The 13,721-nt window shown below is 35.1% G+C and overlaps 1 long non-coding RNA gene across 2 annotated transcripts in view; it reads left to right on the top strand.

Annotated features, from left to right (window-relative positions):
• The first annotated feature begins 16 nt into the window (after positions 1-16).
• Positions 17-13,721, top strand: part of LOC140626097 (uncharacterized) — a 68,428-nt gene continuing 54,723 nt past the window's right edge. Inside the window, exon 1 of one of the 2 annotated variants that reach the window (XR_012025314.1) lies at positions 17-474. This is a non-coding gene — a long non-coding RNA (uncharacterized lncRNA). Of the gene's footprint in view, positions 586-13,721 lie in introns of both variants that reach the window. The other variant, XR_012025312.1, reaches the window with a different exon arrangement.

Raw genomic sequence — 13,721 nt, 5'->3', positions numbered from 1 at the left:
GGGGAGGTGATGATGGCAAACATCTCTGGGAGGGAGCTCCGGGCAGAGCGGGCTTTGGTGTCGCGGTAGACGGGGTCTGCCAACTTCTAGGCTGCCAGAATTAACGGCTTAGCTGATTTGGCATGCTGGGAAAAATCTGTATGCATAATTGGAGTCGAGATGTACCTTAGCTTGCCTTGGGAACCTGTGAATTTGAACACTCAAATGGAAGAGCAGAGGGTTCACAATCTTATTAGAAGCTTCTAACGGCGTTATTCGTGGGGAGTTTAATTGCGCTGTAACGGTGTATTGGAAAAACTAATTTTTCTTCTTTCCATTTGCAGCTCAATAGTAGCAGTAGCATTATAAATGTAAGGATTGCTATAGAGCACTGGGTACCTTAGATACCATCAAGCAAACCATCTAGCAATTCCCGAGGCCCAAGAAAATCAGCCGCTAATAGTTTTGATGATCTTTATTTGCAGTCCCACAAAGGTAAAGCGATGATGTGGTTTACGTAGCTTTTGGCATGAAAATAAGCAATGCACCTAGCAGTTCTTCCCTGAGCTGTTTTATTCTTATATCTTCAAAGTAGAAAATGAGCAGGTATGTTGAAGCTTGGACTACTTCCAAAAGATTTCTGGAGACTTTTTTTTTTCCACATTGAAAAGTGAATAAACAAAATGTGTGTTAGTCTGAGAGAAATGGACAAGAAGGACTGCAAGGTAGCTCATTACTAATTCAGAAATGTAGAGGTTTCGTGGGGGAAGGTTGTCCCTTCCCCACCCTCAAATACTTAATGAGCTAACACTGGCAGCAGAATTAAATGTAAGGAAAAGGAAATTTGGCCAAATCAACATAAACAAAATCCAAAGGAAATTCCAGTGTAAGTAGGTTGCTGTTGCACATTGATTTTCTGTCTTTTCTCCATATAAAGAGAATTGGCCAGCCCTCTGAGAAAATTTACATATATATTTTCAGGGTCTAGGTTCAGTTTCTGCTTATAATAAAACATTTAAAAAAATTCCACAGTTATGTGATATCAGCGGATGGTATATTTAAAATAAGGCTTGACCTAAATGATCTGAACTGTGATTTGAGGTTCAGGGTAAAAAAAAAAAAAATTTTTTTTAAAATTTTCTGGTGTTCTTACTTTTGTTGTGGATGTTCATGGCTGGGGGAGAAAATTGGTTAACCACTGCAGTACTTCTGAGATGAAAGGCAAAGGAGGTGGCACTACGTAAAAAGAGGCAAATTTAAACTGGATTTCAGAAACCAGAGATTCTTTTCTCTATTCAGTACTAACTGGTTATGTCGCTGTAGGCAGGCAATTAGCCTAATTAAGACTCAATTTCCCCAAATATAACCACAGTGGGCTTGGATTCTCTCTGGTTCCTTTTGGCGTTGACATCCTGTCTTTCAATATTTAAGGTGAACACATGTATTTCACTTTTTGCCTTAAAGTGATCATTCATTATTGTATACTTTTGCCTTAAAGTGAACATGTGTTTTTGTATGACTGATGCAATTTTGTAATTATAATTTTGAAATGTGATTGCACCACTAAAGTAATTCTGTATGGTTGGCTGGAAAGCCTTTTGTTGTGCCAGTTGTCATACATAAATATCACGGCTTGCTTGTTTTAAACAGAAGTTAGAGGTGGCAATAGAGAGAGGGATCCAGACGTCCCTGTCGTATTCTCTATTCTTAACACCAACAGATGAGAAAGGGATCAGAAGTGCTTCATGTAGACAGGGCAGGCTTCGTGGACACGCACGCTTAGAAGGACCCTGTGCTTGGTTTAATACTGTTGCCATATTGAAATTCATTACTGTTTTGTTTTGTTTTGAGAAAGAGAGAGAGAGAGAGAATGCATGTATGCACACACCTACTTGTATGAGCAGGGGGTGGGGGCAGAGTGAGAGGGAGAGAATCCCAAGCAGCCTCCATGCCTAGCATGTAGCTTCACACAGGACTTGATCTCACAACCCTCAGATCATGACCTGAGCCAAAATCAAGAGTCAGGCCCTTATCCAACTGAGCCACCCAAGTGCTCCCCATTGAAGTTTTTTTTTTTTTAAGGACCCTGCGTTTTCCTTTTGTAGTGGGCGCCATGACTTTTCTAGCCAGTCATGCCTGTAAAGCTTGTCAACTTTGCTCTTGAGTTTAATAGACTAAGAAGATTCCAAGCATTTGAGATTTTGACATTCTGTGTCTAGTGCTCAAATAGATCTTTAGTAAATGCAGATATATTTCAGAAACTTCAACATGATCTAGCATGGCTGCCTGTGTACCCATTATTTACCTCCTCAGGGAACCCAGAGGGAAACTTAATACTTGCTGAGCACTATTGTGTGTGTGTGTTCGATGCGTTAGCATAACTTATTTATCCTTCAGTTTCTGCAAGAATAATAGGAAGTGTGTGACCCTCCAGGTATGATTTGAGACAGGGCTTTTGGATGCAAACTACAGTATCTACTCTGGTTAATTTAAGCAGAGCTGGGGAATAAAGGAAAATATTTTAGGAAGTTCACAGTAATATTAAGCTGGAGGCTAAAGAAACAATCTCAAACATAGGGTTCAAAGCCAAGTTGGAGAATTGGCCCGTTAGGAAACTTCTACCACTTATATCCTGGCTGCAAAGTACAAACACCAGAAATTAGATCTTATTACAGCTACTCCTGCTACCAGCACCAATGCCACTTCTGCCTCAGGAATATGACCTTCAAATTGTTAGGAAACTTCTTTTTCATCATTACCTGTGGAAGCTGGATGCCTGGGCTACTAGCTTTTCCAGGAGAAATGGCAGGTGCATGCACAGTGGCTTCCTAACATTCTTTACTTCTGGATCAAAGTTCTGATTGTCAGAACTTAGTCACTTGCTTGTGTCCAGTCTGTAAGATAACCCAGGAAATTGAATTTTGTCTTCCATATTCAAGGGGAATTGATTATATATTAATCTCTACTTCCATGCCTAAGTGATCAAAATAATGGAAATGATTGGTCATTCTACAATCTTATCTGCTGTGCACTGTAGGAACAATAGAATAATAAAAAATGTATAACTATCCCAAACTATAACTATTTATATAATTATCAAAAGTGGGGAGATAAGATAAAGGATGTTTGGAAATGAGACTAGCTTGCTGATTGCTCTATTGGTGCTGATTAGAAGAAAAAAAGCCATTATTTTACATTAGGTGCTGAAGAAGCAGGAGGGAAGGAGAAAGAAAAAATTTCTAGCAAATTCCAACATTGTTCATAATAGGCAAGTGATAGGCAGTATCCCAAAAAAGGGAGGATTTGGTTATTATATAAAGGTAACCTCAGAGCAAAAATATAAGCTTTCCTAAACACTAAAAGAAAGAGAGAATGCAAACAAATAAAGCAGACCATGGATGACTGTCTGTCTGTACTGATGGAACTGAGGCCAAGCATATACATTATATTAATAAATATGTAGGTTTAATTCACCTATAAAAGGATTTTATTTTTTTAAAGATTTTATTTGTTTATTAGAAAGAGCATATAAGCAAGGAGGAGGGACAGAGGGAGAGAGAGAGAAGCAGTGTCCTTGCTGAGCAGGGAGCCCAAGCAGGGCTTGATCCCAGGACAGATGCTTAACTGACTGAGCTGCCCAGGCACCCTGATAAGAATTTAAGTATTGGCTAACAAAGTAACACTCACATTCTGTTGTTTACAAGAGCACAAAGGGCACTTTACAATGCTAAAGGCTAAAGGCTACAATATGGGCTAAAGATAGAATAGTAATTAATGCTAATGTTATGTACCAAAAAACGTGACAAAATTTTCACCCAAGCAGAAACAACAGAAAATGCAGGAGAAGCAGAAACTCAGGAGGCTTTGGTATATCTCTCTCAATCTGAGACAAGAGTAAGTGGGGAAAAAAATCAGAAGAATATAGAAAATCCAGAAAGATAAGCAGTAATGTAGAAGATAGACATATGTACAAATCCCCGAATCTTGATACATAAAGGAAACACCTTATTTATTAGTATTCCTATGGCTGCTGTGACAAATTCCTACCCTCTTGAGTAGGAATTCATTCCATTGCATTCTGGAGGCTAGAAGTCCAAAATTCGTTACACCAAAATGAAGATGTTGGCAGGGTGCATCATTCCAATAAAGGCCAGCGTCCTCATATTTCTTTCTGTTACATCTTTAGAAACCCTTGTCCTTTGTGTCAAGTCTCTCTCTGTCCCTCTCTCATAAAGATGCTTGTAATTGCATACAGGGCCCAGTTGGATAAATGAGGATAATCCCTCATCTATAAATCCTTAACTTAATCATACCTGCAAAGACCCTTTTTTATATTCCTTTATAGAGTAGTATATTTCCAGGTTCTAAGCATAAGACCTAATATATTAGGGGTCCATTGTCAGCCTTCTATACCTTCATTTTGAATGCACATGAACATTCATGAAAATTGATTGCATCTTAGGTCATGAAGAAAATAAATAAATTTGAAAAGTAATAAATTCTAAAATTAAAAATAATGAAAACCTAATTTTTTGACCCACAATGCAGTAGAATCAGAAACTAATAAAAATGAAAATTTAAAAAGATGTCTTTTAGAAATGTAAAAACATTTTAATAAGCAACTTTTGGGTCAAAGAGAAACACGGCTGAAATAGAATATTGTGGATCTATGAATGAAGTTCTGAGAGGAAAATTTATACCGTGAAATATTTATATGAATAAAAATGAAAAATAAACTAAAACTGAAATGTAAATAATTTGAAAATAAGCCAAAAGAAAGCACAAGGAAAGAAATGATAAATATAAAAGAAATGTATAAGAAAACAACAATAACAACAGAAGAGTAGAACTTATGAATAAATTCAAATCATAAAAGTTGAAAAATTCACAAAATTAACAAACCACTAGCTACTATATGTAATGAAAAATATGAAAAGGAGAAACCATAAATACACAAAATTAAAAGTGTCAAGAAGGCAATAACCATTATAACAGAATTTTAAAAATCATAGAGATTTATTTTGTATAAGTCTCTGTAAATAAATGTACACTTAGATGAAGTTTCCTAGAAAAAATTTTTTGAATTGTTTTCTAGAAAAATGCAATATAATAAAATTGACACCAGTGAGAAAGAAATCCTAAAGATTCCATTGTAGTTACTATGGAAGAAATAGAGGAAGTAGTAAAAGAGCTGCCTTATAAAAAGGATCAATTCCAGATGTGTTCACAGTGGGATTCTACCGAAATTAAAGATCAGATCATCTTAATGCTCATTAGATTACTCCACAGCAAAGAAGAAAAACTTGAAAATTTGTTTTATGAAGAGCCTAAAGCATTGATCCCTAAACCTGTCAAAGATTTCTCTAAACAGGAAAACTACAGAACAATCTCAGTTATAAATATATGTGTAAAAATGGCAAATAAATATTAGCAAATAGAATCCAATTGCATATTAAAAAATACATCATGAATACATGGAATTCATTCCAAGAATGCTAGGGTGGTCCAAAATTAGGGAATCTGTTAATATAATGCATCATGCTAACATGGCTAATGAGAAAAATCATATAATCATTACTGCAGGCTCAGAAAAACCATTTGACATTTAATACTCATTCACATTAAGAACACTCGATAAAATAGCAATTGATGTACACGTGTGTGTGTGTGTGTATGCACGTGTGTGCCAAAATTCCAAGGGTAGAGTTTACTTTTTATTTAATGGGAAAACGTGGGAAGCTTTCTTGTTAAAATCAGGCAAAAAGCAAAAGCACCATCTCCACTATTTAATAACATTGTGTGAGAGAGTTTCAGCCAATGCTCTTAGATAAGAAAAAGTAATTAGAGGCATTCAAATAGAAATGAGAGTTTAAAATCTGTAGAGAATTTGATTTTATATCTTGAAAACTCAAGATAATCAATGGAAGAACTACAAATAATAAGAGAATTTATCAAAGCAGCAGATTATAAGAATGTAAAAAATCAGTAGTTAGAAGTTATAATTAAAGAGAAGATAACATTTGTATTAAATATTTAAAAATGGAGATATAAAAATATAGTAAGTGTTAGTCATATGAATAACAATATAAAAACACAAAGCTGCAAAAGTGCATTGAAAAGTACATGGAGGGGATCCCTGGGTGGCGCAGCGGTTTGGCGCCTGCCTTTGGCCCAGGGCGCGATCCTGGAGACCCGGGGTCGAGTCCCACGTCGGGCTCCCGGTGCATGGAGCCTGCTTCTCCCTCTGCCTGTGTCTCTGCCTCTCTCTCTCTCTGTGTGACTATCATAAATAAATAAAAATTTATTAAAAAAAAGAAAAGTACATGGACAGACATGCTGTATGAATTTATAAATTACTAAATTCCAATAAAAAATAACAGGTAGTTTAAAAAATATATGGAACTGGATAAGAAAAGAATTTATTAGAACAGAGTTCGTTCAGAAAGAACATAAAAATTCCATGGGTGAAAAAAGAGCAATGGAGGGTAGGAGCTGGGAGAGCACTTTAAGATATTAAAACTTTAATTATAAATCCTCTATAATCAAAACAAGATGCTACTGACATATTAAGAGATGGATCAGGGGATCCCTGGGTGGCTCAGTGGTTTAGCGCCTGCCTTTGGCCCAGGGTGTGATCCTGGGGTCCTGGGATCGAGTCTCACATCGGGCTCCCTGCATGGAGCCTGATTCTCCCTCTGCCTGTGTCTCTGCCTCTCTCTCTGTGTCTCTCATGAATAAATAAATAAAATCTTAAAAAAAAAAGAGGTGGATCAAAGGAACAGAATAGAAAATCCAGATATAGACCCAGCTGTATTTGTTAATATGCAATAAAGTCAGCATCTCAAATCAGTGAAGGAAAAGATGGACTTTTTAATAAATGGTATTCAATAGCCCCCCCCCACAGATAAATTCCAAAATATATTAGAGATTTTAAGGTATAAAATAAAGCTTACCAGTACTAAAAGAAAATATGAGTAATTTGTACTTACACTATGTTCTCATAATAACACAAAATGTATTATGTACTCATAATAAAAGGAATAAAAATTATAACCACATTGACACCACTTCTTGTCTATCATATTGGCAATAATCCAAAGGGATGAGAACACACTCTATGGTGGGTCATGTGAAGAAATGGGAATTCATACACTTCAGGTGACCGCACAATGATATAATCCCCATGTGAGGAATTGGGTGGGGCCTAGCAAAATTACAAGCATGTTTAGCCTTTGGCCCAGAAATTCCACCTCTAGGATTGATTCCATGGAATACTGATAGAAATATGGCAACAAAAAGATGTGTGTATAAGGCTATTGAATGCCATCTTGTTTATGATAATAAAAATTGTAAACATCCAAATGTCCTGAAATAGGGGACAGAGTACCATGTAGCTCCAAAAATGAATGAAGACCACCTTTACACAGTGGCACAGAATGATCTCCAGAATACATTGTTAAGTGTAAAAAAAGCAAGGTGGATAAAATGTTTATAGTATGTTATCATTCATCTAATGAAGGAGGGGATAGTACAAATATACACACATTATTGCTTCTATGTAAAAAGTGGAATAATAAACCAAAAACTTAAAAAAATTAAGGGGACAGGAATAGAAACTAGACTTTTGTGACTATACTTTTTCTTATAGGTTTGACTTTGGAACCACGTACATATTTTCACATAATTATAAACATAAAAATTCTAAAAAGTTATCCCTAAAAACTGAAAGCAAAATAAAGCAAATGGCACATCAAGTTGGTGGCACAATCACATAGTGTGGAACTTTTTTAAATGACTTTATAACACAGTTATTTAGTTGTACATTCTTAGTGAGATACATTCTAAAGAAAAAAGTTCAATAAAAAATGTCAGATTTATTTATTTTTGTTGGATTAGCATACTGGCAGTGTTGTTATTCTAAGGCATGTGTGCTGTGGCACAAAGCAAAGGAGTAATTATGTGCTGTTGCTAGAAAGTAGGGGTTTTGGTATGGTTGAAAAGAGAAACAGATGTTAAGATAAGCTAAATCAAAACTCCTCAGTTCTGAGTTTGAATCGAAATATCAATATGAGTTCATGATGATTTTATCTTAAAGAAAATGAAAAGTATTTCCTATCTAGCTCTGTTCACTTAAAAGTCTTAGAAATGGGGACAACTCAGTAACACTCAGAGCCAATTGTACCCAGATTCTAGTTTCAAATACGATTTCCACTAAAAGAAATAATGGTTCTTTGGTGAATTGACTGATTCCAGGTCTGGGCTAAGACATGTATAAGATGAGTTTAGGTCATCTTGTCATAGCAGAAAGCAAAGAACTTATCAAAAAGTAATGAGAAAGTGTCAAAGGATGGGATAGGATCATTTGAGTGTCAGAATAATTGCAGTGGATTAAAACACTTTAAATATATTTGAATCTGTGAGCTAATAATGATACTAAAAAACAAAAAAGAATAGACTCAAAGCATTGATCACCTGTGGATAATTCTAGTGATCCAGTTCATTATTTTGAAAAGTGATAAATAATGGGAAAAAAACATTTTTCTTGATTATTCTATTGATATTATATTTCAGGGAAACCAAATACTGTTGAAGGGAAAGTTTCTCTTTATGGAAGTGTTCCAGCTAATAAGTCAAGATAAAACAATAGAATAATAATATTCTATACAATTGGATCTAGGTGATGATTATTATTATCATATAATGGAAATATAGATCTAGGCAATGATTATTAATAATTGTTCACATTACTCATTAACAAGTAGTCTTGACAGTTGATGTAGTCTTGCCAATTGAATTTGAATCTGATTAAGTCTTTTGCTCTAGCAACCAGTTTACAGGAAGTAACGGGGAAAGAGGAACATGTTAACTAGTACCATGGACAAACAATCAGCAAATTCTATCATAGAGAGCTCTAAGGAACAAATGATCTATTTCATTAAATAAATTTAAAAAAATAAAGGAGGGAGGTAAAACTTATAAATTTAAAGAGTTCTAGCGACATATCTAACCAATTGCAATGTATAGATATTTTCTTTTTTTTCCAAAATTTTATTTAAATTTTTGTAGGTTAACATATATAATATAATATTGGTTTCAGGAGTAAAATTTAGTGATTCATCACTTATATATAACACCCAGTGCTCATTGCAACACAACAACACTTCTTAATACCCATCACTCACTTAGCTCATCCCCTGTCCACTCCCCTCCATCAATCCTCAGTTTATTCTCTATCATTAAGTCTTTTACGCTTTGCTTCCTTTTCTTTTTTTCTCCTTCCCTTATGTCCATCTGTTTTGTCTCGTAAATTTCACATATGAGTGAAATCATATGGGATTTGTCTTTCTCTGAGTGATTTATTTAATGTAGCATAATACACTCTAGCTCCATCCACATCATTGCAAATGACAAGATTTCATTCTTTTTGATCGCTGAGTAATATTCCATTATATATATATATATATATATATATATATATATATATATATATATATCTCACCTCTTCTTATGCATTCATCAGTTGATGGACATAAGAGCTCTTTACATAATTTAGCTATTGTTGATAATGCTGCTATAAATATTGGGGTTCATATGCCCCCTTTTGTATCCTTTGGATAAATACCTAGTAGTGCTAGGTCGTAGAGTAGTTCTATTTTTAACTTTTTAAGAAAATTACATACTGTTTTCCTCAGTGGCTGCACCAGTTTGCATTCCTACCGACAGTGTAAGAGGGTTCCCCTTTCTCTGCAACCTTGCCAATACCTGCTGTTTCTTGTGTGAGATGACAGGTGTGAGATGGTATCTCATTGTGGTTTTGATATGTATTTCTCTGATGATGAGGGATGTTGAACATCTTTTCATGTGTCTGTTAACCATCTGGATGTCTTCTTTGGAGATAATGTCTATTCGTGTCTTCTGCCCATTTCTTAACTGGATTATTTGGGCTTTTTGGGTGTTGAGGTTGATAAGTCCTTTATAAATTTGAGATACTAATCCTTTATCAGGTATGTGATTTGCAAATATCTTCTCCCATTCCATACATTGCCTTTTAGTTTAGTTATTTCCTTCACTGTGCAGAAGTTTTTTTTTTTTTTTTTTTTTTATCTTGGTGAGGTCCCAATGGTTCATATTTGCTTTTGTTTCCTTTGCGTCTAGAGATGTGTCTAGTAAGAAGTTACTATGACTGAGGTCAAAAAGGTTACTACATGGGATTTTGATGGTTTCCTGTCTCACACTTAGGTCTTTTGTCCATTTTGAATTTATTTTTGTGTATGGTGTAAGGAAGTGGTCCAGTTTCCTTCTTTGGCATGTGGCTGTCCAATTTTGCAACACCATTTATTGAAGAGACTGTCTTTTTTTTCCATTGGATATTCCATATTTTCCATTGGATATTTCCTACTTGTTGAAGATTAGTTGACTATAAAGTTGTGGGTCCATTTCTAGATTTTCTATTCTGTTCCATTGGTCTATATGTCTGCTCTTGTACCAGTACCACAGTATTTTGATGACTACAGCTTTGGATATAGCTTGAAGTCTGGAATTGTGATGTCTCCAGCTTTGCTTTTCTTTTTCAGCGTTGCTAGCTATTTGGGGTCTGTTGTGCTGCCATACAAATTTTAGGACTGTGTGTTCTACTATCTCTATGAAAAATGCTGGTGGTATTTTGATAGAGATTGCATTAAAGTGGAGATTGCTTTGGGTAGAATAGACATTTTAAAAATATTTGTTCTTCCAAATCATGAGCATGGAATGTTTTTCCATTTCTTTGTGTCATCTTCAATTTCTTTCTATAGTTTTCAGAGTACAGGTCTTTTACCTCTTTGGTTAGGTTTATTCCTATTACCTTATGGTTTTTGTTGCAATAGTAAATGGAATTGGTCCTTTGATTTCTCTTTATTCATTATTGGTATATAGAAATGCAACAGACTTCTGTATGTTAGTATCCTGCGACTTTGCTGAATTCATGTATCAGTTCTAGCATTTTTTCGATGGAGTCTTTTTGGGTGTTCTACATCATGTAGTCTGCAAAGAGTGAAAGTTTGACTTCTTCCTTGATGATTTGGATGCCTTTTATTTCTTTTGTTGTCTGATTGCTGAGGATAGGACTTCCACTACTATGTTCAATAAGAATAATGAGACTGAATATCCCTGTCTTGTTCCTGATCTTAGGAGGATGATATATATTAGCTGTGGATCTTTCACATATGGCCTTTATGATATTGAGGTATATTCCCACTCTCCCTGCTTTGTTGAGGGTTTTTATCAAGAATGGATGGTGTATTTTGTCACATGCTTTTTCTACATTTACCAAGAAGATCATATGAATCGTATCCTTTCTTTTATTAATATAGTGAATCACATTGATTGACTTGCAAATATTGAACCACCCCTGAAGCTCAGGAATAAATCCCACTTGATTGTGATGAATGATTCTTTTAATGTACTATTGGATTCAATTTGCTAGTATCTTGTTGAGAACTTTTGCATCCATGTTCATCAGGGATATTGACCTATAATTTTCCTTTTAGTGAGGTCTTAGTCTGGTTTTGGAATCAAGATCATGCTGGCCTCCTAGGATGAATTTAGAAGTTTTCCTTCCATTTCTGTTTTTTGGAATGGTTTGAGAAGAATAATTGTTAAGTCTTCTTTAAATGTCTGATTGAATTTCCCTGGGAAGACATCTGGCCCTGGACTCTTGTTTGTTGGGAGATTTTTGATTATTGATTGAATTTCTCTGCTGGTTATGGGTCTGTTCAAATCTTCTATTTCTTCCTGTTTCATTTGTGGTGGTAGTTTGCATGTGTCTAGGGATTTATACATTCCTTCCAGATTGCCCAGTTTGTTGGCATATAATTTTTCATGATAGTCTCCTTTCTTTTTGATAAGTCTGGCTAGGGGTTTATCAATTTTATTAATTTTTTCAGGGAACCAGCTCTTAGTTTTGTTGATCTGTTCTACTGTTTCTTTAAAATAATTTATTTCTCCTCCAATCTTTTTTACTCTCCCTTCTTCTTTAGGCTTTATTTTTTAAATTTTATTTTATTTTTTAAAAGATTTTATTTATTTATTCATGAGACACATACACACACACAGAGAGAGAGAGAGAGAGAGAGAGAGAGAGAGAGGCAGAGGGAGAAGCAGGCTCCATGCAGGGAGCCTGATGCAGGACTTGATCCTGGGACCCCAGAATTACACCCTGAGCCAAAGGCAGCACTAAACCACTGAGCCACCAGGGCTGCTCTGGATTTAGGCTTTAATTGCTCCTTTGCTAGGTCCTTTAGGTATAAAGTTAGGTTGTGTCTTTGAAGTTTTTCTTGCTTCTTGAGGTAGGCCTGTATTGTTATGTATTTCCCTCTTAGAACTGCCCTTGCTGCACTCTTAAGGTTTTGGACCATTGTGTTTTCATTATAATTTGTTTCCAGGTATTTTTAAAATTTCTTCTTTAATTTCCTGATTGACGCATTCATTCTTTAGTAGGATATTCTTTTATCTCTGTGTATTTGTGGTCTTTCTAAATCTTTTCTTGTGGTTGACTTTCAGTTTCATAGTGTTTTGGTCAGAAAATATGCATGACATGATCTCAATCTTTTTTATTTGTTGAGGCCTGATTCATGACCCAGTCGGTAAGTGATCCATCCTGGAGAATGTCCCGTGTGTACTTGAAAAAATATGTATTCTGCTACTTTAGGATGAAGTATTCTGAATATATCTGTTAAGTCCATCTGGGCCAGTGTGTCATTCAAAGCCATTGTTTCCTTGTTCATTTTCTGCTTAGATGATCTGTCCATTGCTGTAAGTAGGGTGTTAAAGTTCCCTACTAGTATTATATTATCATCAATGAGTTCCTTTATGTTTGTTATTGTTTTATATATTTGCTGCTCCCAAGTTGGAGGCATACATATTTATAATTATTAGATCTTCTTGTTGGATAGACCCCTTTATTATGATATAATGCCCTTCTTCATCTCTTGTTATAGTCTTTGGTTTATTTTTTTAAAAATTTTTTAAAACAGTTTTTGGTTTAAAGTTTAGTTTGTCTGATATAAGAATGGCTTCTCCAGTTTTCTTTCCATTAGCATGATAGATTGGTCTCCATCCTGTCACTTTCAATCTGGAGGTGTCTATAGGTCTAAAATTAGTCTCTTGTAAGCAGCATATGTTTTTTAAACCCATTCTGATATCCTATGTCTTTTGCTTGGAGCAAGTTAGTCCATTTACATTCAGAGTAATTATTGATAGATAAGAATTTAGTTCCATTGTATTACTTGCAAAATCACTCTTTCTGGAGATGTTCTCTGCTCCTTTTTAGCCTTTGTTGCTTTTGGTCTTTCTTTCCCACTCAAATGGTCTACTTTAACATTTCTTGCAGGGCTGGTAGTATGCATGAACTCCTTTAGTTTTTGTTTGTCTGGGAAACTCTACCACTCCTTCTATTCTAAATGACAGCTTTGCTGGATAGAGTATACATGGCTGCAAATTTTTTCTATTCAGCATGTTGAATGTATCATACCACTCTCTTCTGGCCTGACAAAGTTCTTTTTTTTCTTTTCTTTTGTTTTTTTGTTTTTTGTTTTTTGTTTTTTTTGGCCTGACAAATTTATGTTAATAAGTCTGCAGCTAGCCTTATGAGTCTTCTCTTGTAAGCTAAGGATTTATTTTCCCTTGATGCTCTTATCTCTGTATTTTGCAAATTTTACTAGGATATGTCTTGGTGTTCACTGGCTTTTACTGATTTTGATGGA

The sequence above is a fragment of the Canis lupus genome, chromosome 37 (genome assembly GCF_048164855.1).
Source record: "Canis lupus baileyi chromosome 37, mCanLup2.hap1, whole genome shotgun sequence".
NCBI lineage: Eukaryota > Metazoa > Chordata > Mammalia > Carnivora > Canidae > Canis > Canis lupus.
This window is presented reverse-complemented; position numbering and strand designations above follow the sequence as displayed.